Source organism: Vicia villosa, linkage group LG1 (genome assembly GCF_029867415.1).
Source record: "Vicia villosa cultivar HV-30 ecotype Madison, WI linkage group LG1, Vvil1.0, whole genome shotgun sequence".
Taxonomy (NCBI): Eukaryota; Viridiplantae; Streptophyta; class Magnoliopsida; order Fabales; family Fabaceae; genus Vicia; species Vicia villosa.
The window spans coordinates 117,720,507-117,730,956 of record NC_081180.1 but is presented as its reverse complement, the minus strand read 5'-3'; the positions used below and the strand labels follow the sequence as shown (position 1 = coordinate 117,730,956).

The following is a 10,450-nucleotide window of genomic DNA, read 5'->3' as shown; positions in this document are numbered from 1 at the left end:
ACACGGGTATTCCAATCAGACGAGAGTACTCCTCTAACGTAGGCATGAGCTGATAATCTGGAAAGGTGAAGCAGTGATACGTTGGATCGTAAAACTGTACCAAGGTGGGAAGGATCCCATCCACAATGTTGGTATTGAGCAAAGGCAGAAGTTTTCCATACTTCTCCTTGAAAGCCTGGGGGTTGACCACCAGTTTTCCGAGCTTTCCCAGTTCCTCGACCTGGGGAATCTTGAAGGTGTATTTCCTAGCTCTCTTTCTCCCATAATCCATGGTATAGATCCTTAAGTCCTTTCTCCGTTTCTCTCTTTCTATGAAGTTCAAAACGTTCGTTTATTTAGTTTCCTTGAAAAACGACTTGAAAAAGACTCTTTTTGTTTTTAGTTGTTTATTAATGAATGATGCATGAATGCATGAATGCACACACAAGAGTTTTAAACAAACATGGCGTTGAAGGGTATAGTGGTCATGAAGTCAAAACGCAATCCCCGCCCCAATGGTAAACTAAGGTTAAGGATTTTTGTACCTGTAGAACGGGTTCTAGGGGTCTCAGAGTTTTTGCTCAACCTTAAAGATACGTTGATTGGTATCTATAAGAGAGTTTTATCTGAGTGTAGTATCTGCGTGACAATTACTTCCGTAATCACCGCTCTACGTCCTAAAAAAAAAGCTTTAAGTGGGGTTAAGGTGTTTCTAGGTCCTCCTGGTACAAATCAGTCTCGGAATGCAGTGGCGCAGTTAATCACAACCAGCCAGGCAAATCCCAAGAGTAGACTTGGAAACCAAGATTAGAGGGCCTTCACCGGGAAGACATCCTCCATCCTATCTTATGTTGCACTCAAATCCGGGTATAGGATTTCTCACCACAAGGGGGAATCAAGCCCTTTCCCGATACAGAATAAACAAAATAAACAAATATATATGCAACAAACACATGATATGACACAGAGGTTAGGCAGGACCTCTCTTGTTTGAGGGGGAATTTGGCATCCCTAATTCCTCATTGGGGCTGGACCAGCAACAGGTCAACCATTGGTTTGGATGAAAAACCAAGGTTTTTAACACTTATATCCCCAGCAGAGTCGCCATTTTTCTGTGGTGTCGTTTTTTTTTACCTCCCCGTTTCACTTGGGAGGACGGCACGCTAAACCCTTCACGCGAAATTTGGAAGGAGAATGCGCCCGTGGTGGGATGAATTTTATTTCAGTTCTTCCTACGATATCACACGAATTTCTTATTTGTCCTACGAGTAGGAAAGGGAAAAAAAGATCTCAACTAAACCCTAGGAGTTTGCTAAGTGTGGGGATTTCACCTAGACTAGAAATTCTGGAGTCCGGGAGGTCGGTTATACATAGGGAAGTGTTTAAACACCCTACATATCTGTAGTACTCTACAGGAACCTTCTCTGTGTCATTTGTGTTTGTGTTTGCTGCTAATGATTGGGAAAGTTTCTCCTTTGTGTTAGGAGAGAGAATTGAATTGATTTTAAAAGACAGACAGATAGACAGACTGACTATTTTTGGTATTTTATTAGCTCGCTGAGATTCCTTGTGAACCTCATGCCTACATATCCCTAGTGGAAGTCAGAGCTTAATGTAGTTCGGGGAACTAACTAGGGAAATTAATTTTTTTTTTTGGTGCCTTGCTTGAAGCTCAAGGTGTAAGCTTGGAATTAAATCTCTGTTTACAGTAAAGAGACATGAAATCATCTCTACAGAGAGGTATTTGTACTATTCTACCACAAACATTTAAAGGAGTGACAGAATAACTGGATTCATTTCATTCAAGAGGGGGACCTTACTTGTGTGTGCAAGTATGCCAGTCAGATGCCTCTTAAATGAAAGAAAGTTGCTCGTCCAAATTAGGGAAAGTGTACAAGTCTGGGGATGTGCCAGAGCATGTCTTTCAGAGTCCTAAATGGGAGACTTTGATTGAAATTTGAAATTGAAATGTTTGTTTGTTTGAATGTGGTAGAGTAGTAAAAATATCTCTTTATAGAGATAAGCTATGTCTATCTACTGTATAAAAGATTTGACTTTAGCTGGCTTGTATGAGGCCCAAGCTTGAGGCTTTTTGATTGATTAATTGACATTATTGACTCTGGGAGATGACTCCACTGAGGATTAATTACAGGGTATTTTAGTGTTCTGTACAAAGCCCAGAATTGAGGCTGACTCTACTTAGGGAGACTCTATTTGTGTGCCTTGTACAAAGCCCAAGGTTGTGGCTAACTGTTGAGGATAATTGAATGAATGACTTTATTTTATGTGCCTTGTACAAAGCCCAAGGTTGTGGCTAACTCTAGCTAGGGAAAACATTATTTTCTGCCTTGTACAAAGCCCAAGGTTGTGGCGGACTCTTAAATGAATTAAGTATGGATGACTATATGGGGAAAGATCCTAAGTGTTAGGAATCTTTGACACATGAAAGATATGGTTTATCTGCCTTGTACAAAGCCCAAGGTTGTGGCTACTGAGTGATGAAGGACTCACTGGGGAGACTCTATTATCTGCCTTGTACAATGCCCAAGGTTGAGGCAGACTCTTGACAGGGGAGTTTATTGTTTGGGTGCCTTTTATGAAGCCCAAGGTTGAGGCTAACTGTTTTTGTTGGTTTTGACTCTACTGAGGAGGTTTTATTTATTAAAAGACTGTTTTTCTTTGGAAGCTAACCCTTTCCAGGGATTTTGACTCAGCTGGTGAATTTGTCTGTTAAAAGACTGACTTTATCATGTTTTTTTGGAGGCTGGCCCTTTCCAGGGGTTTTGACTCTTTTGGGGAAATTATCTCCTAAGAGAAATGAATCTTTATTATTTGACATTTTTTATTATTAATTGACTTTGGAGGCTAACCCTTTCCAGGGGTTTGACATTTTAGACAGATGTTGGAGGCTAACCCTTTCCAGGGGTTTTTATTGAAATGAGGGAATGTGTGGAAGCTAACCCTTTCCAGGGATTTTGACATTTTAGACAGATATTGGAGGCTAACCCTTTCCAGGGGTTTTTATTGAAATGAGGGAATGTGTGGAAGCTAACCCTTTCCAGGGATTTTGACATTTTAGACAGATATTGGAGGCTAACCCTTTCCAGGGGTTTTTATTGAAATGAGGGGCAGAAAGATTATCTAGTGGAGACTTCTTGTTTAAAGCCCAAGATGAAGGCTGACTCAATGCTGAGGATGACCAAACATGGATCCTAGACTCTGCTAAGGAAGATTGATGAAGATAAGGGTGACAGAGACTGTCCATGTCTCTCATTCCAAAAAGTGTACTCAATGCAAAATTGAGACAAACTTAGCTTGTTTAAAGTCTGGTTTAAATTGGAAGAAACTCACCAGGGTAGGCTAAAAAGGTGACTAAAGACCTGTTCCTATGTTTATAAGAAACCTGAGGGGTCCTTGTATACAAGCTCAAGAGGAAGCTGGAAATGCTTTTAAGAAGCCTGTGGGTCCTTGTACAAAGCCCAAGAGGAGGCTAATCGAGGGTCCTTGTTGTAGCACAAGAGAAAGCTATGTAGTTTTGAACTTATTTTGGCTCTAAGCAAATGGGTAAGAGGTTTCACCGGGAATAATTCCTCTTTGGGTGGATGTGTCCTATTATTTGGATTCTAAGGTTTTTGCCAAGATGTTTCACCGGGAATAATTCATCTTGGGGGTTTGAACTACAGATCTCTAATTAGGAAAGAGCCTTCACCGGGAAGACATTCTCAATCCTAGGTCATATTCCTAATATATATATATAGTTTAACTGTCCTAAGGTTTATACTCAAACGCAGTTCTAAACTAATATATGCACAGTTTATATTTGACAGTAATTTAAATAAAGACTGTAAATTGAAAGCTTGTAAAGCCTAACCTGGATGGAGTGGAGGCCATTGAAGAAGTATGTACAGAGCCTCAACAGTATTTTTGTTGTTTTGTTGATGACAGTTGAATATTTATGATAAACAGTTAATGGTTTTTGAAAACAGAAGAAGTGAAGATGGACAAAGGTCACATAGGTATCTGAAGAGTTTCACCGGGAATAATGCCCTTCAAATACCAGAAGAATGTTTTGAAAACAGAAAGAAGATTTTGAAAATACATTTTTGAAAACAAGCTAAGAAGAGAAGATTTTTGGGACTTACACTCTATTAGAGGCCCAGTACTTTACAGTACTGGTTATGAGAGCAATTTGAAAATGATTTTGAATGATACAAGGTTTTGTTGTTTGAAAACCTTAATCATTTTATTTAATCAGAGATTGAAAACAGTTTTAAGAATTGACAAAAGTCAACTTAATTAAAGTAAAAATAAAGATTTTACTTAATTAAGACCTAATCAATTAGGGTTTTATCATAAAATGATTCACAAAGTAATTAAGTTAAAACAAAATGAATATATGTATTTAAAACATTTTAATATAACACTTAAATCATACTATTTTAAACCTAATAAAAATATATGAAATAAATAATATTTTTATGATTTTTTTTTGATTATTCATAAAATAGATATATTAAATGACAAGTGTGTGAAAAATGAAGTGAAAATGATTTATTTTGATAGGTTAAATAATTTGTTAAAGTTGTGAAGGAGTTAAATGGGAAAAGTGGTAAAAAAATATGGTTTTGTCACCAACCAGGTTTGAACCCACGCCCTTTGTATTACCAGCCCAAAACAACACCACTGAGCCAACGCGCGCTTGGTGTCATATGCATGGTTCCATTGCAATTCATATATTACTCAAATGCATAGAAGTAAAAAAAGAAATAAAATCAAAAGGTCTGGGGCGAGGGGGATTCGAACCCCAGACCTTGGGCACGCGCAACTCACAAACACTCTACCACTGGGCTATCACGTTTTAGTCGTTAATGAAACAAGTATCAATCAAAATAAAATAAACTTAGACCTGAGTTTGAAAATTGCGCGCCACCACCATCTTCGTCTTCAACCTCAAGCTCCATGAATTTGAATTTCTGAACTCACTCGTTTCTCAACCATTTGCCACGATGTAAACATGAAACTTGCTCTAAATTCATTCACGATTCTAAATATGTAACTAACATGAACTAATATTAACTACATCTAACTAATTTACCAGAAATCGTGAAGAACCCTAAAATTTCAAATTTAAATTAAATGACTATACTGAAAGATAAATGGATGATGATAGAGGGTTTTCAATCCTCTGATGATGCTGAACAAGATAGAATCGAGCTATTTCACAAAGAGTACTTAAATTAGAGAGGTGAAGTTCAGAAACTTACCTCTGAAAATGGAGGTCGTGAGGATGATTGAGGGCACCTGGGCTTGAATGAATGATCTCAATAGCTTCCCGGAGACTCAATGATGCTAACTGGATGCTTATTGCAGCCTGAATCCTTCTGAATTGTTCTATGGACCTCCCTCGATTTGAGCTTCAAGTGAACATGGAGGGTGTTGATTCTCGAGTTACAGATGAGCTGCAGCCATCTGGTTAGCTTCACTATGACCTGAGGAGTGTGTCTGGATGATTGGCTTGCCTTGAAACCTTCTGAATCACTCCATGGACCTCCAACTGCAGATGCTCCAAAGTGAGAGCAACAATGGTGTTCCTCCACCTACAGAAGTGATCCAGGTGCTTGGATCACCTCAAATGACCTCCCTTGAGATGTTAGAATGCTCACTTCCCAAAGATAAGCTCTGGTTTGAAGAAATCGATTCTTCTTGCCAAAGAACTTTGAAAAACAATGAACAAGAGAAGAGAAAGAGAAAGCAAGTAATATGGTTGCTTTGGTGTGTTTTTGAATGAGGAATGCATCTGTATTTATAGGCAAATGGATCAGTATAGCTGCAGAGGAGTGAGCTTCCTTAGTGAAGTTGATTTGGTTTCTTAGCCATGAAGGAAGTTTGCAAATATCTCTTATGCAATGATGGGAATTTTGATTCCATTTGATCAATCCCCTAGCCCTCGATTTTGCTTGATCTTAGGGGACAATTCTGAGCCAGAAATGAGCTCTAATTGGTTGGTGAGAAGATTCCTTGGGTGATTCATCAATTTGCCATAAATTCACAAATGTAATCATTACATAATCACATGTTCTTGTTTTTAGAATCTTCTTCAATCCTTATGGCATGGTGAAAATGAATGCATGGCATGTTTTCAGATGTGTTATGGGTCGTGTAGCATCCATAAGAGAGGTTATTTGCACAAAATTTGCAAAGTCCAAAAGTGTCCATGACCTATAATTTCACTTCATGAGGCCAACTTTGAACAAGCATAACTCCTAGCTCAAATTGAATTTGGAGAAGGTTGAACACAATTTGGAAAGCCCTAAACATCTACTTTAAATCATTAGTTTATGTCTTCTTCAGAATCATTTGGGAAATTTGTGAAAAATGAGCCCAAAGTTGGATGAAAACTAGGTTAAAACACTTAGAAAAATTTCTAAGTGTTTATGACCTAAACTTCAAAATTTCCAAAACTTCATAAATGGTTGATCTTTTGAAAAAAGTTCCTTTGTAAGATGTTTTTTTATTTTGCAAGATCTACAACTTTCATGTTGGAAGTTTTTTGAGTTGTGTAGGTGAAATTTTGAGTTCTCACCATGCCTTCAAAAATCCTAATTCCCGACTTTTCGCTCCTTGATGAATTTCTTTGAATTTCTTTGGTCAAATGACTTTGACATACATATATTGATGATATTGATCTTTGAAAGTCATTTTTTGACCAAAAACCTTAAAAGTCAATGATGATCCTTCACAGTTGACTTTTTCCTGACAAAGTGAATTTTTGGGCTTTTGTGTAGAAACAAGATCTTTTCCTCAAATGGATGATATAAATGGATTATATTGAGGTAGTAGAGATCCTTGAATCATGTCTTGAGTTTTGGATTCATGCCCTGATCAGAAGTCAACTATCTTGGTGAATTAGGTCAAAAACCCTAATTGTCGACCAGAGGACAATGATGACTGTAGGCTTTGAACTGAGATGTAATGTCCAGTGGATCTTGTCATATGAGTTATTTGAAGATGATTGATGTCTTTGAATGATCCCCTGGGGCTTTTTAGGGTTTCCCAAAGGTGATCCCTGATTTTTAGTCCTTGATAGGCTCAAAACCCTAGTCTGGTGACCTGAGTAAACCTGTACTCAGATGACTGGATGTCTAATCAATCATAGATGAGAAAAATGAAGTCCTTGAGCCCCATGATTGTATTAGGGACTAATCCTTGTATTGATTGATCCTTTGCCTGAGCTTTCTTGTCTTTGAGCATCCTCGATTGGATACCAGATAGAGAAATGACTGCTCTGGGTACTTGTCTTGACCTGATGAAAAATCCTGAAGATATGTCATCTCAGGGGGGTCAAAAATTAGGGTATGACAGTTACGAATTTGTCTGTGATTGTATTGAAGATTTGGCTGAAGATTTGAGAGTTGATTGAAATTTGCTGGGCTTGGGTATTTGGTTTTCAGATTTAGGGTTTGTGATTGGTAGAGGTAGGGGGCGGCGGCCATGAGTTTGGAAGAAGATGAATAGTGGCCGGGTCGGTTTGACCCGGTCCACTCCTGATGCAACCTGGCCCAAAGTCCATGACCCAATACTGAGTCCCGTAACCGGTTCTCTTGGCCCACCAGAATAACAAAACGACAACACAAAAACCCAATAACTTCAATTAACCACTTAACTAATTACCTAATCAAATTAGTTAACAATATAATCCTAGTAATAACCTAATAAAGATATTAATTCTAATAATAATAATTAACATCAATTAAATTAGTACTAATAACAATGCTTGATTAATCTTAATAACCCCAATATTAATTTTAAAACTAATAATAGGAATAATAACATTAATAATACATAGTTAGTAGCAATAGGAATATGCAATGGTTAAATGGTGATAAACACATGGGCCTAAATCAAATTGGATCCTAAGCATTTGCTATTCATACCTTCATTTATTTTAAATCAACCTATAAGGAAGTTTCATAGGAGAGCGGGTTTGATAATAGATGCATCAGACCCTATGGCTCCTAATTTTTAACATTCTTAATAAATTGAAACGGGAATCACATCAGGTAAATTTTGGGGTATGACAGCTGCCCCTATTTAATTACCTTGGATTGAATGGCGTGAGAATACGCAGGTCTCACGCTTTTCGAATCGAAGAGTTATTAAATAATGGAAGACCCCTAAATTTACCCTGTGCTCGAGTGTGTGAGGAAAGAAGCGTCTTGCTAAAGCCTGAGACTTACATAGCGAGGACTCGCAGTCAGTTGTGTAAAAGATTGTTTTTGTGAATGCATATGTATCATGTGTATGCATATGATCCTGTTGTCTGTACAATGTACATGTGTGAATGCTTATGCATAAAAATGCTGCGTGTATGCAAATGAGTATGTATGATAACTCCAACACCTTATCTCCTTATCACCCATTGAATTTATTTAACCCTTTTGAGATATTTGCAAATCCTAGTTCGGATTGTATTTGAGGAGAGATGAAGTAATGTCTTACATAAGACTACCTGAAGAGGTTTCCTGAACAGGGTGGATCATTGACAGATGTGGCGGAGATTAGGCTTTAAACAAATCTCGGGAAGAACTGTCTTAGAGAAGACTAACTGAGAAACACCTTGAAAGAGCAAGATATATCTTATAAAAGATTGGATAAATAGTTGCAGAACATTACCTAAAGAAGTTGAGACATGTCTTAAACAAGACTACCTAGAAAGGCTCCTAAAAGATATGAAGTATCTTGAACCAGATTACCTAGAGAGGCTTCCAAAAAGATATGAAACGTCTTAAACAAGATTACCTAGAGAGGATAAAGACTATTTTGAGGAATATGGTGTTTTTAACAAAACTCAGGGAAAGACATTTTGAGAAAGATTACCCTAGAAAAGATAGGAGACCGTCCTAAAGAAGACTGTACCTTAAACAAAGTTTGACACGGTTTATAGGAGAAATTTGAACATGTCTGAAAAGATTGACGGGTGTCTTTGAGAAGATTACCTAGAAAGGTTCCTGGAAAGGACAAGGGATTTTTTTTTAGAGAATATTACCTGAAAAGGAATATCTTAAAGAAGACTGAAAAAGTTAGGAGACGTCTTACAGAAGACTACCTAGAAAAGGTTTTTAGAAAGGAATATGTCTTAGAGAAGACTATCTGAAAAGATTTCTGAAAGTGACGAGAGACACCTGGAAAGGTTTGTAGAATGTGTCTTAAAGAAGACTATTTGAAAAGGGCTCCTAGAAAGGATAATAGATATTTGAACATGTCTTAAAGAAGACCACATGGACAGATTGAGAGATGTTCTATAAAAGTTCCTGGAAAGGACGTGAGAGTGGTATTGACAACATTTGATATTGAGTGACCTTTTGCAATGTGCCCCCTAATAATGGACTTGCCCCATGGGCTATTCAGAGTCCTTGAGAGATCCCATGGATCTTGATTAGATTGCCCCAGATAAATAGGATGACAACGGGCTATGCCTTGTGTATACACTAGCCCTCCGAGTCAGGCGTAAGAGATATTTCTTCTTTGATATGCTTTTAAAGCTTATTTCGACTGTCGGTGGCATTTTTAGCCATTAGCCATGCCCCATGCCATTTCTCCCTGATGTTAAAACATTTGAATCTATATAGACAAGTGTGCTTTATAATGAAATTCATAAGATGCGAATGCATACGTCTGTCTCGAAAGTTTAAAAACATTTTTTGAGTAAAATAGAGTTTTTTGGTAAGAAAGTGATATCAACTCAAGAGTTATAGTAGACCCTAAGGAGTCGGGATACCTTTGGTAACGACATGCTTTCGAACTAACCATGTTTCAGTTAGGACTTTTAAGGGTTGTAACGTGGCCTTGGTTCAAGGTTTTAAGAAACAACGGATATAAGGCTCAAAATTTATTTAACCTACCCCTTTCTTCGTGATGTTCTCCAGTCCTATGCTCAGTTAACTATGCATTTAGGCTCCAAAAGACTTTGGGAATTATAACGTTGACCTTTATGACGGTTCAAAAACCAAGTGTTTATCTGCAAAGACAGCCATCCTCCTTTTGTAATATTTTCCTTTTGTCAAGGGTATATAGCGACCCCTTTTTTTTTTACTTTATTATCCCTAATTTTTTCCTTAACTGTTTATTTAAAATTACAGTCAGCGGGATGCCCCAATCTTGCCTAAGTCTCCCTTAATAGGTTTTGACTTGGCGGGCCTTGCGTTGTTTTTTTCTTTTTCTTTGCGGACATTGACTGTCAAGCTTAATTATGACGGGGAACCATCAGTGATTATGTTCAAAGGAACAGTTTGGGATAATCAAGTTAACTGAGCAGCTACCCTACCCCAGGTTATATTTTGAGGGTTTTTATTTTGTACATGAAGGAAAACTCCTACTTCTTAGGCTCAAAGGGGTTGACGAGGGATTAACATCCTTATATCTCCACTGTATTGGAATTGAAACAATGCCTGTACGTCGTCAACACGGTCTG

The 10,450-nt window shown here is 37.7% G+C and overlaps 1 protein-coding gene across 1 annotated transcript in view; it reads right to left on the bottom strand.

The window, feature by feature from the left end:
* Positions 1–3,914: 3,914 nt before the first annotated feature.
* The window catches only part of LOC131643961 (uncharacterized), a 32,250-nt gene continuing 25,714 nt past the window's right edge, over positions 3,915–10,450 (bottom strand). The window contains exon 3 of the mRNA XM_058914336.1: positions 3,915–10,450. This exon is cut by the window's right edge and continues 23,645 nt beyond it. The gene's annotated coding sequence lies outside the window, so the exon portion shown is untranslated.